General features: G+C 43.9%; 1 non-coding gene across 1 annotated transcript; it reads right to left on the reverse strand.

The window, feature by feature from the left end:
- Positions 1-6,761: 6,761 nt before the first annotated feature.
- On the reverse strand, positions 6,762-6,925 carry LOC111529038. The gene has a single exon (XR_002727255.1). It is a non-coding gene; the product is annotated as a U1 spliceosomal RNA (small nuclear RNA).
- Between the last annotated feature and the right edge of the window lie 6,298 nt (positions 6,926-13,223).

Raw genomic sequence — 13,223 nt, forward strand, 5'->3', positions numbered from 1 at the left:
TAGATAGAGCTCCAGCAAACAATTGAGCGTTATAGGCAGCCCCTCCCACTCCTGCACAGGCTCTAATAAAATCTTCTATTTGTAAGTTTCCAGCAGCCTTTAGAGGAGGCAACAACCTCTGACATTCCTGATTAGCATTCTCGAAAGCTAATGTGGTTACCAGGATTTTGCCTGCTGCCCCATTACCCACAGTCTTTATTACAGCATCTTGGAGCCGAGCAACAAAATCAGGATAAGGTTCATTGGCACCCTGCAAAACCTTAACAAAAGACAAGGCAGTTTTTCCCGATGGTTCTACTTTACACCAAGCCTTTAAAAAAAGTCCTCTAACTTGTGATAATGCCATGTCATCGAGCCCAGATTGAGCTGCTATGGTAGCAAACTGACCAGTACCTGTTAATTGCTCCTCTGTTGGTCCTGGAGGATTTCTAGCGGCATTGCAGCGGGCCTGTTCTTTGGCATCTTCTAGCCACCAACTGTGTAACTGAAGCCACTGAGAGCCGTCCAGAACAGCCTTCCCCAAAGTCTCCCAATCAAGAGGCAAAAACAAATTCTCAGAGGAGAAAGAATCTAGAAGCCTCATGACAAAAGGAGATTGAGGGCCATAATTACCAACAGCTGCCTTCATTTCTTTAAGGAACTTAAATTGAAGGACATTATACTGCACATTCATACCTCCTTGAGGAAATTGATCATTAGGGCCAAAAGGTTGCCTAGTTTTGGGGAACAATTGTAGAGGATCCTCATCCTTTTGAGAATCCAATACCTCAATTATAGCTTTAGCAGTAGAAGCGGGGACAGCAAAAACCATGCCTGAACGAGCCAGCATTTCACTTGAGCCCAGGAGGCTGAGGCTACTATGATCATGCCACTGCCCTGCCACCTGGGTAACAGAGCAAGACCCTATCTCAAACAGTAAAATAAAATGTCTTAGAAGTTTAGCTGTCCATCCTATGCAGCTGAATATCTGTGTGTAATGTCCACTATGTCCTCCTTTTGTACCTCCCCATAACTTAATCCAGGAAGGCACTTGTCCCCTTATTAGAATATCATTGGCACATGGCTCAAGTGATCCTCCTGCCTCAGTCTCCCAAAGTGCTCGGATTACCAGCCTGAACCACTGTACCTGGCTGAGATATTTTTAAGGTCCTCCAACATCTGTAATTGTTTCTTTTTTATTATATTTTATATATAATCAAATATATACATATTTTTATTATAATTATATGAATGTAAATATATATAATTATATATTATGTATAATAAAATATGTATATATTTGATTATATATTATATATAATTATATATATATATATATATTTTTTAGAGATGAGGTCTCACTATGTTGCCCAGGGTGGGCAGGGTGGCTCATGACTGTAATACCAGCATGTTGGGAGGCTGGTCAGCAGTTTGAGACCAGCCTGGCCAACATGATGAAACCCTGTCTCTACTAAAAATACGAAAATTAGCCAGGTGTGGTGGTGCAGGCTTGTAAGCTGAGATCACTCCACTGTACTCCAGCCCGGGTGACAGAGCAAGACTGTGTCTCAAAAAAAAAAAAAAAAAAAAAAAAAGGAAAGAAAAGAATATTATGGGCACAGGTATAGAAAGTTTGTTAGGCCAGGTGCAGTGGTTCACACCTGGAATCCCAGCACTTTGGGAGTCTGAGGCAGGTGAATCTCCTGAGCCCAGAAGTTGGAGCTCCTGGGGCCAACCTGGGCAATATTGCAAGACCCTCTCTCTAAAAAAAGAAAAAAAAAGTTGGATTTGATGGTGCACATCTGTAGTTCCAGTAGTTCCAGCTATTCTGGAGGATCACTAGAGCCAGGGTGGCAGGGGCAGGCAGTGAGTTTGCAGTGAGCTGAGATCACACCACTGCACTACATCCTGGGTAACAGGGTAACACGTAGTCTCAAAACAAAAAGGGTGGTGGGGGAGAAAATTTGTTGTGTCGGCAAGAAAATGAAGAAAGGGACATTATTAGAGTTGAGAAATAAATTAGAATATGATTTGGTACCTTTCCCACAGAAGATAAGTTTGCTAACGTGCTGAAATTAGAAGCATTATATAAGTCACCGTGCAGTGGCTCATGCCTGCAATCCTAGCACTTTGGGAGACCTCAGAGGTGTCTGAGCCCAGGAATCTGGGGACCAGCCTGGGCAACATAATGAAACGCCTTCTCTACAAAAAATAGGCCTTTCAGATGCAACAACTGATTATTCCACAGAGACACAACCTTAGTGGCTTAGGACTCTGGGAAGATACAAGCCCCCATTTATCTAGTGATCGATAATGCATGAACACTTTAAAAGCTAGAGCAGGCGGCTGGGCGTGGTGGCTCACACCTGTAATCCAGGACTTTGGGAGACCGAGGCGGGCGGATCACAAGGTCAGCTGATCGAGACCATCCTGGCCAACAAGGTGAAACCTCCCTCTCTACTAAAATACAAAAATTAGCTGGGTGTGGTGGTGTGCACCTGTAGTCCCAGCTACTCAGGAGGGTGAGGCAGGGGAATAGCTTGAACCTAGGAGGCGGAGATTGCAGTGAGCTGAGATGGCACCACTGCACTTCAACCTAGGTGACAGAGTAAGACTCCATCTCAAAAAATAAAATAAAATAAAATAAATTTAAAAAAATAACGTAATGAACTTTTTCATGTCTTTATATATTAAATATTTAAGTTATTTAAATCGTTCAAAAGCATCAAAGATTCCTCTCTGCTATCAACTTCATTTCATTTATTTTATTGTACCAAACTATCAAGACCATTAATTTAATCTGCAGCTAAATCTGTAATTTTTTCATGTTAGAAATTCAACAAGAAAATTTTTCCCTAATGAAACCTCATATTTCAAGTATAAGCAGGCTGGGCGAGGTGGCTCACACCTGCAATCCCAGCACTTTGGGACGCCGAGACAGGTGCATAACTTGAGGTTAGGAGTTTGAGACCAGCCTGGCAAACATGGTGAAACCTCATCTCTACTAAAACTATAAAAATTAGCTGGGTGTGGTGGCGTGCGCCTGTAATCCCAGTTACTCTGGAGCCTGAAGCAGGGAAATAGCTTCAACATGGGAGGCAGAGCTTGCAGTGATCTGAGATCTCACCACTGCACTCCAGCCTGGGCCACAGAGGAAGACTCTGTCTCAAAAATAAATAAATAAATAAGCATAAGTAGTAAAAAAACAAAATAAAATAAAAAATAAGGCACAGTGTCTTCCTCTGTTATCCATGCCAGAATGCAGCAGGGCAATCATAGGAGACCAACTTGGAACTTCTGTGCTCAGGCAATCCTCCTGACTCAGCTTGCCTTGTATATTTTTAGAGATGAGGACTTGCCCTGTTGCCCAGGCTGGTCTCCAACTTCTGGCCTAAAGCAATCATTCCACCTCAGCCTGTTGAGTTTCTGGGAGTACAGGCACAGGCACAGGCACAAGACATGCAACCTAGCATTGCAGTAAAACAGTTTTCAACAAGTTCTTAATTTTCTTTTTCTTTTCTTTTCTTTTTTTTTTTTTTTTTTTTTGAGTTGGGAGTCTTACTCTGTCACCCAGGCTGGAGGCCAGTGGGGCAATCATAGTTCACTGCAGCCTGCCTCAGTCTCCCTAGTAGCTGAGATTACAGTCATGTATTATCATGCCTGGCCAACTTTTAAAAATTAGCTAATACTTAAAAATTTGTAGAGACAGGGGTTTCACTATGTTGCCCAGGCTGGTCTCCAACTCCTAACCTCAACTGATCCTCCCTCCTCAGCCTCCTAAAGTGCTGGGATTGCAGATATGAGTCACAATACCTGGCTTAATTTTCTTATTTTAATTTTATATAAGTGATTATTATTGTTCCTAAGATAATTGGGGCAGTGACTCCTTTAAAATTTTAGAGACCTAATTTGTCTATTCACTTCACTGAAAGAGTAGGCCAATTTGTTTCGTGAGAAAATATCCTATATTTATAAAGAAGGAAAATTCCTTCCACCAAACTAGGGGGCATTCTAAAGAAACAAATTGCGTTAAGTAGCATCACTTAAGGTGAAAACAGAGGCAATGGTATCTATTAACAATGTTTATCAGTGAAGGAAATAAACTGAAAATATTAACATCATTAGATCCTTGGAGGACCTTCATTGCTGAAAATCTGAGTAATATTGTGATACCCTTTTGAGTTGGGCAGGACATTCTCTTTCCAGGGCATATAACAGTGGGCGAATAACTTCTTTTCATTCATTTTCATTAAGGGATGAACTTCCTTAATGTTCTGGAGATTATTACATTTGATTTGTATCATTGTGAAAAGTGCTCAAATTGCTGATTCTATTGCTTATATGTGATCATATAAATCTTTTCTCTCCTTTCTGTAATGTGGTTTAAACTTAATCTTTAAAGGATATGTATTTGAATTTTTCAGCTGGTTAGAAACCTGAATATACCAATCAAAGAAAACTGCTCCTTACATGCTACAGATTTAGTTTTCTTCCTGGACTAAGATGTCTTTTAGATATAGCAAATTTGTTAAAGCCAAGAGCTCCTGGCCGGGCGCAGTGGCTCAAGCCTGTAATCCCAGCACTTTGGGAGGCCGAGACGGGCGGATCACGAGGTCAGGAGATCGAGACCATCCTGGCTAACACAGTGAAACCCCGTCTCTACTAAAAAATACAAAAAATTAGCCGGGCGAGGTGGCGGGCGCCTGTAGTCCCAGCTCCTCGGGAGGCTGAGGCAGGAGAATGGCCTAAACCCGGGAGGCGGAGCTTGCAGTGAGCTGAGATCCGGCCACTGCACTCCAGCCTGGGCCACAGAGCGAGACTCCGTCTCAAAAAAAAAAAAAAAAAAAAAAAAAAAAAAAAAAAAAAAAAAAAAAAAGCCAAGAGCTCCTATGGAACGAAGTTGGGTGGGAGGGGGGACATTGAGTAGTAAGATAACTCCTGTAATAGAGATGCCACTCTTGCAGATATTGCCAATTACTGGGCCCATAAAATTTTTACCAAACATTGGAAAGACAAGATATGAACAACTTATCATTGCTGCAGTCTCAAATATCAGGAAATACCATTATTCTCAGGACAATAAATAGACAACAAAAAAGACTCACAGACCAGATTAGCTGTCCAAACAGGGACTGGATCCTTGTCAACACGACGCAACAGAGATTGTCCCCAGAAATTCACTTCATAACATCAAAACCAAAAACCCACACTGATGGCCAAAAAAAAAAAAAAGGATGCACAAATGAGAGAGACAGAGAGAGACCTGTCCTATAGCCATACTTAGTGGGTAAAAGCTAAAGAGCTCAATTTCTGCTCATGATACTTAATAGAACATAGGGAACATGAGCCAATAGCTCAGTGGGTTCAGATCTGCACCAAGTGCCTGTTGGATGAAGGATTCTACTATCTCCAATAATATGTCTCAGATGGACTAATTTTTTTTTTTTTTTTTTTTTTTTTTTTTTGAGACAGAGTCTCCCTCTGTCGCCCAAGCTGGGGTGTAATGGCGCGATCTCAGCTCATTGCAACCTCGGCCACCTGGGTTCACACACACCACCACGCCCGGCTTTTTGTTTGTTTGCTTGTTTTTTTAGTAGAGACGGAGTTTCGCCATGTTGGTCAGTCTGGTCGTGAACTCCTGACCTCAGTTGATCAGAAGTAGGTGAGGTCAGAAAACATACCCTGGGAGAGGCTGCACAATGCCCAGAACCGCCATCGCTAGGCCTGGGTTTTCTTCTGTAGTGGATACTAGTATTCACGTAGTGCAGGGACAAAACCAATTAGATACTTCTGGGAGTTAAAAAGAGATGAATTTACAGTGCCATTTGAGAAGGGGTATTAAGGAATTTGCCAGGGTCCTGACGCGTGTCAGGTGTAAACCGCAGGTTGAGAGAGAGCTAAGTATTTTCTGTCCATGAAGGTGATCAGCGAGGGCCCGAAGAAAGAGGGACGGGGGAGGACGCTGGCGCCAGAAATAGGAAAGGGCTGCTTGGGGGCGGGAAGGATGGGTGGGAGTGCTATCTAGAAAGCTGCCTGGCAATGGATGTAGGATGCGGAAGCGAGACATCAAACAAGAAGCTGTCGCTTGAATAGTCTTAAGAAAGACTAGACATGTAAACAGCAGGAAATAGTAGGGAGACTGGACCCGGCTCCTCATAAAACTTCCTGCCTTACATTTCAGGGAGGATCGCAGCGCATTTCGGCCAAGACATGTGAGACTGCGGTTCTGACCTGCGGGCCTCAATGAATATGCACTAGGGACCTGGGCGCTGTGAGAGCAGTTCCCCTACAGAAAGTAAGCGTGTTATGTATACAACCCAGCGGGACACTAAGAGCCCCAAAGGCCTTGCTTTCTTCCCAAAGAACAGCGCCCGCCTGCGTAGTTTGTACCTGGCTCTATGAAGTGAGAACGCATTCCCCCCAGCACAGAAATCCTACAAACTACTGTGGCGGCTGCAGTTAGAAGCAGAAGCTGTATAAAAGGTGACTGGGGGCTAAGGAAAAACACGAAGATTAAGACACTATGGACACCTATCTCACAGATCGTGAGAACCCAAGACACCTATCTCTGCAGAAGGAAGCCCGGCATGGAAAGGGAAGAGCTCTGCGGCCTTCACAGTAGTTACCTTATGTTACAAAGGCTGACGCTTCTTATTTCTCCTCTGGCAGAGAATCGACACGTTACTTCCCATTCTACAACCTTACCACGGTAAGAACAACATTTACACGACACACAAGACACAAACCTTAGTACACAGTCTGTTCTTTTAAATACAAAAATTCAGGGGAGAGCGCGAACGCAGTCCCCCACTACCACAAATTATGCAGTCGAGTTTCCCACATTTGGGGAAATCGCAGGGGTCAGCACATCCGGAGTGCAATGGATAAGCCTCGCCCTGGGAAAACCACCTTCGTGATCATGGTATCTCCCCTGCCAGGTAAGTATGAGCTCCTGCACCTCCGCCCCGCCACAGCCTCATACGTCTCACCCTTTACGCACAAGGTCACTTGCCCCACGCACTCCCGAGCCCTTCTAGCCCTGGCACACAGCTGGGACTCTCAGGCCCGACCAGCGGTCCTGAACCCGCTCCCAGGGCACGGGAACTCCTTCGTGGGGAGCAGCCGGTAGGGAAGCCGCAGCCCCTGCGCTGCCTCATCTACATAGAAGTCGCCCTATCCGTGATGTCACCGACAGTGCCTTTCCTAGTCCCTGCCTTTCTGCCACTCAGTCTACCAACCCGCTGCGGAGCCAGCAAAAGGAAGTGACGTCTGCCTTTCCTTTTTCCCTCCCGCCACCGCATCTGTTCTCTCCCAAAGAAACTGGTCGTTAGCCTGTGTTGAGTAGCAACCTTTCGGCGACCAGATGGAGCCTGGGAACCCTTCTTCAAATAATGGCTTTTAATTCGCAGACTAGAATGTTTAGGATTACAAAAGAAACCGGTTCTCTTTACATCCTTATCCTTGGGATGTAGCATTCCGCTTGAAATTGGAAGCAGTTTAATATCAGAGAGAAATCATATTTATGAAAGTAAAGAGACTGCTCAGATGACTGCAAACCAGCCTTCCTTACTGATTTTATCACTGGTAATGTTATAAAGACAGTTGTCCAGTTTCATGAATCTTGTAGTTTTTTTTTTTTCAAATTCAGTACTGTAGAAAAATATGCTGCCCCAAAAGAGATGATTGGACACTCTCAAACGTGGTGTTGGACTTTGTCATCTCTTGCACAGCCATCTCCAGACCTTAGTGCTTACTTCATGTTAGTATTTTATATTCTGCAAAGACAAAAACTAAAATAATCCAAATTTGACACAAATACCTGGGATACATCTTATTTTACATGGTTAACAAATGTCTGGATCATCTTTTCTTATATTGGATTACAACGCAAGAAACACTGTGAAGTAAGCAAAGTTGGAATGCCCAAGTCAAAGACCGTTTGAATTATTTCCAAGTAGATTTGAGACAGGAATAATACAGAGTGGTCACAGGATAACAAATTCTAGGCAGCAGATTTACCTGACTTAAGGCTATGGGCTCATAAGACGCTGAAAAACCAGTGTGGACCAAGCTAAGTAAGACTGACTGGACCCAATTTGGTGCTGGATTTGACGTAGGTTTTACCTAGGCCCTCATTATATGCTCATTAACATACTAAATCACACACCCACCAGCGCCATGACAGTTCTGAGACCAATGTTTGATGTAAAAATGGATGTCACCACAGTTCCGAGACATCTCCACCTTTACCGAGGAATTGTCATGAATATTCCACTCCTTGGTTAAAGTAATCCATCAACATGAAACCCCAGAACCCATTGTTCTCTCTCGGGGATGCCCGAACTCCCCTTTCTTGAGTGTGTACTTTTGGCTTTGCAATAAATCTCTTCTTTCACTGTTTGCTGACTCATCCTTGACTTCATTCTTGAGATGGTGTCAAAAGCCTGGACACCACGGCTGCGGTCAAGATCCCACCAGTGTCCGGGGACCTTCCCCAGCCTACCAGTATCAGATTCTATTCCATTGCTCAAATCATAAAACATCGAGTGGAGAGTTCTCCTTGGAGACCATAAAGTAAAGATTCTGTGGCATGGCAGCCAGTTAGGCCACTGGAAGGCATGGAAAAATATTGAAAATGAGGGATTAGGTGACAGTATAGTAACTGCTGAATACTAAATACTTGATCCAGGCCCCATTCCCTGGAGACTGACAGGGAGACACATTGTCCAGGTAGTAGTGGAGAAATACTTTCTGGGTATCTGACCAGCCTTTGTGGAAAGAACTGGCACCATCCTGCACATGTAACCGCCTGATGGGTTCTTCCTGCCCACTGTACATACAAAATCAATTCGTGGAGACCATGGCATTGCAGTAAAGAGTTTCACTGACACAGGCCAGCCACGACATGTGGGAGACAGAGTTATTACTCAAATCAATCTCACTGAAGGCTTGGAGGTAAGGGGTTTTTCAAAGATAGTTTGGTGGGGATGGGGCTAGGGCTTGGGCGGTGCAGATTGTTAGGGATGAAATCACAGGGGTGTGGAAAATGGCCCTCCTGCATTGAGTCAGCTTCTGGGTGGGGGCTAAGGGACTGGTTGATTTTTGGGCCAAATGGTGCCATCCAGTAGTCAGAAATGCAAAAGCCTGAAAAGATATCTCAAGAGACCAATCTTAGGTTCTACAGTAGTAATGTTCTTCACAGCAGTAATTGGGGAAGCTGCAAATCTTGTGACCTCTGGAATAATGGCTGGTAATTATTTAACAAGGCATACATCTTAGTAGAATTCAGGCCCCTTTCATCCTTCTAACTTGGTGGCCTTTCATTAGTTTTACAGGGGTAATTTAGTTTTGGGGAAGGTTATCATTTAAACCAACCTTTTTGGCTGTCCCCAACCTTTTTGGCTGTCCCCAACCTTTTTGGCACCAGGGACTGGTTTCATGGAAGACAATTTTTTCATGGAAGGGGATGGTGGATGGTTTCCCGATGAAACTGTTGCACCTCAGGTCATCAGGCATTAGTTACAGTCTCATAAGGAGTGTGCAATCTGGAATCCCTCACATGCGCAGTTCCCAATCGGGTCTGAGCTCCCATGAGAATCTAATGCTGATGCTGATCTGACAAGAGGCGGAGCTCAGGGGGTAATGCTCCAAAGCCTGCAGCTCACTTCCTGCTGTTCGGCTAATTCCTAACAGATCATGGACCAGTACCTGTCTTGTGGCCCCGGGGGTTGCAGACCCCTGATTTAAACCATAAACGCAATTTTTCCCAAAGATAGCTTGGGAGAAATTGCACAGGAATGAGCAAAGACAGCCAGCCTGTGAGGCTAGAACCAAGATGGAGTCAGCCGTGTCAGCTTTCTCTTATTGTCATAATTTTGCAAAGGCAGTTTCTGAGGGACTACACTGGACAGTTGTTAAAAACATCAGACAGATTTTATTGTATGTACTACAGTAGGCAAGAGAGACCAGCAGAGAACTGAGCTCAACCTCAAATACAACAGGAAGAGTTAAAGATTATAGCCAATTGGCAAGATAAGAAAGTTAGTGGATGGAAAATTATTAAGAGGAACTTGATTAGCTATCAAAGGTGGTTGGGAGGACTCTTGCTAAACTAGACTCAACAGTACTCTTTCCTAAAACTGGATTGACAGGCCAAGAACTAATAGAGAAAAGGGCTCAGAGGAATCTCCTAAGGTTTGGTCAAAGACGGAGTCCTTGTCAACTCTACATTGAAGTTTCTGCAAATGAAGACCAATCAAATGAAAAAAAGCAAAGGCTATTTATTCTGAGCTTGCTATAGCAGGGAGTCAGCCACTGTTACTTATGTTTTGGCAGAGACTTGAAGGCAGTCAGAAGGGTGGGAAAGCTTTTTAAAAAGAAAGGCTTCAGGTATGCTTGGATTGGAGGCTGTCAGCATGGTGAAGCTGTAGATAGATGAAGAAAATCAAAATATTTTACCCCAGAATATATTTCTTTGGCATATTTTAAGATGGCTGTCAGAGAGCCAGCAAACAGAAGTAACTCTGCAAAACTGTCTTTTGTAGGGGAAATTTACACCTGGAGAGAATCTGCATTAATCCAGCCTTCCCTTGTCAGGATTGAGAAATAAAAATAAGCCCTAGGCCCTACAACCAACCGAACCAACCTCCTCTTGGCTGACAGGACCGCAGAGAAACCTTGAAAGCTGTTTCTGGCTGTGACAGGATAGGTGGTCGGACATGCCCCCTTAAAACCCCTCCCTCACTAACTGCCATGATGAGGCAGGAGAGCAGCAGAGGGAATTGGAAGTTGGATAAAAGGCAGAATGATAAAGGCAGAAACAGAAGAAAGGTGATGGGGCAGGAGAGCAAGAAGAAGATAAAAGGCAGAAGGTGAGCAGCCAAAACAAAAAGTAAGATTAAAAAATGCAAGCAGGCCTGGCGCGGTGGCTCAAGCCTGTAATCCCAGCACTTTGGGAGGCCGAGACGGGCGGATCACGAGGTCAGGAGATCGAGACCATCCTGGCTAACATGGTGAAACCCCGTCTCTACTAAAAAAAAAAAAATACAAAAAACTAGCCGCGCGAGGTGGCTGGCGCCTGTATTCCCAGCTACTTGGGAGGCTGAGGCAGGAGAATGGCCTAAACCCAGGAGGCGGAGCTTGCAGTGAGCTGAGATCCGGCCACTGCACTCCAGCCTGGGCGACAGAGTGAGACTCCGTCTCAAAAAAAAAAAAAAAAAAAAAAAAAAAAATGCAAGCAAAGCCAGGCGCAGTGGCTAACGCCTGTAATCCCAAAATTTTGGGAGGCCAAGGCAGGCAGATCACCTGAGGTCAGGAGTTTGAGATCAGCCTGGCCAACATGGTGAAACGCCGTCTCCACTAAAAATACAAAAAGTTAGCTGGGCGTGGTGGTGTACTCCTGTACCCAGGCTACTCAGGAGGCTGAGACAGGAGCATCACTAGAACCTGGGAGGCAGAGGTTGCAGTGAGCTGAGATTGCGCCACTACACTCCAGACTGGGCAACAGAGGCGACTCTGTCTAAAATAAAAACAAAACAAAACAAAAGAAAACAAACAAACAAACAAAAAAAGCAAGCAAGGACCCCCATTGTTGGCAAGATCCAAATCAGTAAAGGCGCAGCTCCTCAGAGATAGACATGTGCATTTGAGAAAAAAGTATCCTTAACATGACTCTATATGATAATCAGCTCATTAAAACTCAGGCATATGGACTGCATAACATGCATGTAGTTAAAATTATGGGATGGAGGCAACGTGCAAGCACACAAGGGCCAAAGTAACTAAGCAATCCACCTATCAGTCTAAAGGCAAACAATGGCTAAAGATTAGGCATCCTTGTGAAGAGAAGAAAAAAAAATCACACATAAGAAGACCCAAAGTACATCAAACTAATATTCATCTCATCTCCCAGAGGTCAGCCCACTCTCCCCACTCTGAGAGTGTTACTGTGCTTACTTAATAAACTTTTGCTTTGCTTTGCTGCTTTGTGTGTGTCATGTACAGTTCTTTGTTTGGGACACCAAGAGCCTGGAACTGCACGGCACCATCTGGTAAGAATTAGGATTTTTTTTCCTAAGGGTTACCTTAGGAAAGACTTGCTTCACTACTGTTATCAACCAACAGCCTGATACTTTCCCTCCCTTTTGTGGTTTTGACAAAGCAACCAAGCAGCATTCCCTCCTGATAAGAGACCACCCACCTAGGAATGATTCTGGCCAGACTACAGAGGATGTGCAGTGAGGGTTTTCGTGTCCTCTGCTTCAGCTTTTGACGTCAGAGGGCCGCAAACTCCACTCTCAGATGATTGCTAATGCCACCATTTTATGAACGTGGGCCCCATGGAGAGGCACGAAACTCAATTGCACATCTGCACATTTTTCCTCTTATAAATATTCATATTGGAATATTATTTGGTACTGCTCCCGTGAAAGATACATTTGCAGAATATACTCAAATTAGAAGCATTATATAAACACTATAATGTAGCAATGGCGCATCCAGTTCTCTACACTATAGAAATATCTGCGATGTAGACGTTTCCACAATGACCAAAGATATGTATACAAGAATGTTGACTGCAGCCTTCTTTGTAATCCTAAAGCCATGAAACCAACCTCATCCCAAAAACATTTTTTTTTTTTTGAGATAGAGTCACACTCTGTTGCTCAGGCTAGCGTGTATACCGATCTGAGCTCACTGCAGCCTCCAGCTCCCAAGTTCAAACGATTCTCCTGCCTCAGCCTCCCGAGTAGCTGGGATTACAGGTGCATGCCACCACACCTGGCTAACAAAAACATTTTGAAAAGGGTTAAATAAATCATGCACAAACTGGGGAAAAATACTGTTTTCAAAAATGATGGAGAGGATCACTATGATGATGACTGATTCCACTGGTCACATTATTGATAGAACAATCAGTAAATCTAGGCACATCCTGGAGATACTACTGGACTCTTATTACTAAGATATGAAAAAATGGAGACATGTAAATTACTCGTTTAAGCGTATAACTCGCTGAATTAGAATTTTATCACACCAGAAGTGGGTTCCTAGGTCTCTGTTTCAGCATTCCCGAATTACACAGGTGTAAACCTGCCACTTCAGGAGATACCGGGTTAAGAATCTGGTCGGGGAGGTGGACATAGATCAGTCATAAATTAGTGGCTTGGTACTCTGGGAAGATAAAATCTTCCCCATTTATGTAGTGATTGACAATGTGTGCATGCTTTAAAAGTTGCAATAAG

The sequence above is a fragment of the Piliocolobus tephrosceles genome, chromosome 1, assembly GCF_002776525.5.
Source record: "Piliocolobus tephrosceles isolate RC106 chromosome 1, ASM277652v3, whole genome shotgun sequence".
Classification (NCBI taxonomy): Eukaryota; Metazoa; Chordata; class Mammalia; order Primates; family Cercopithecidae; genus Piliocolobus; species Piliocolobus tephrosceles.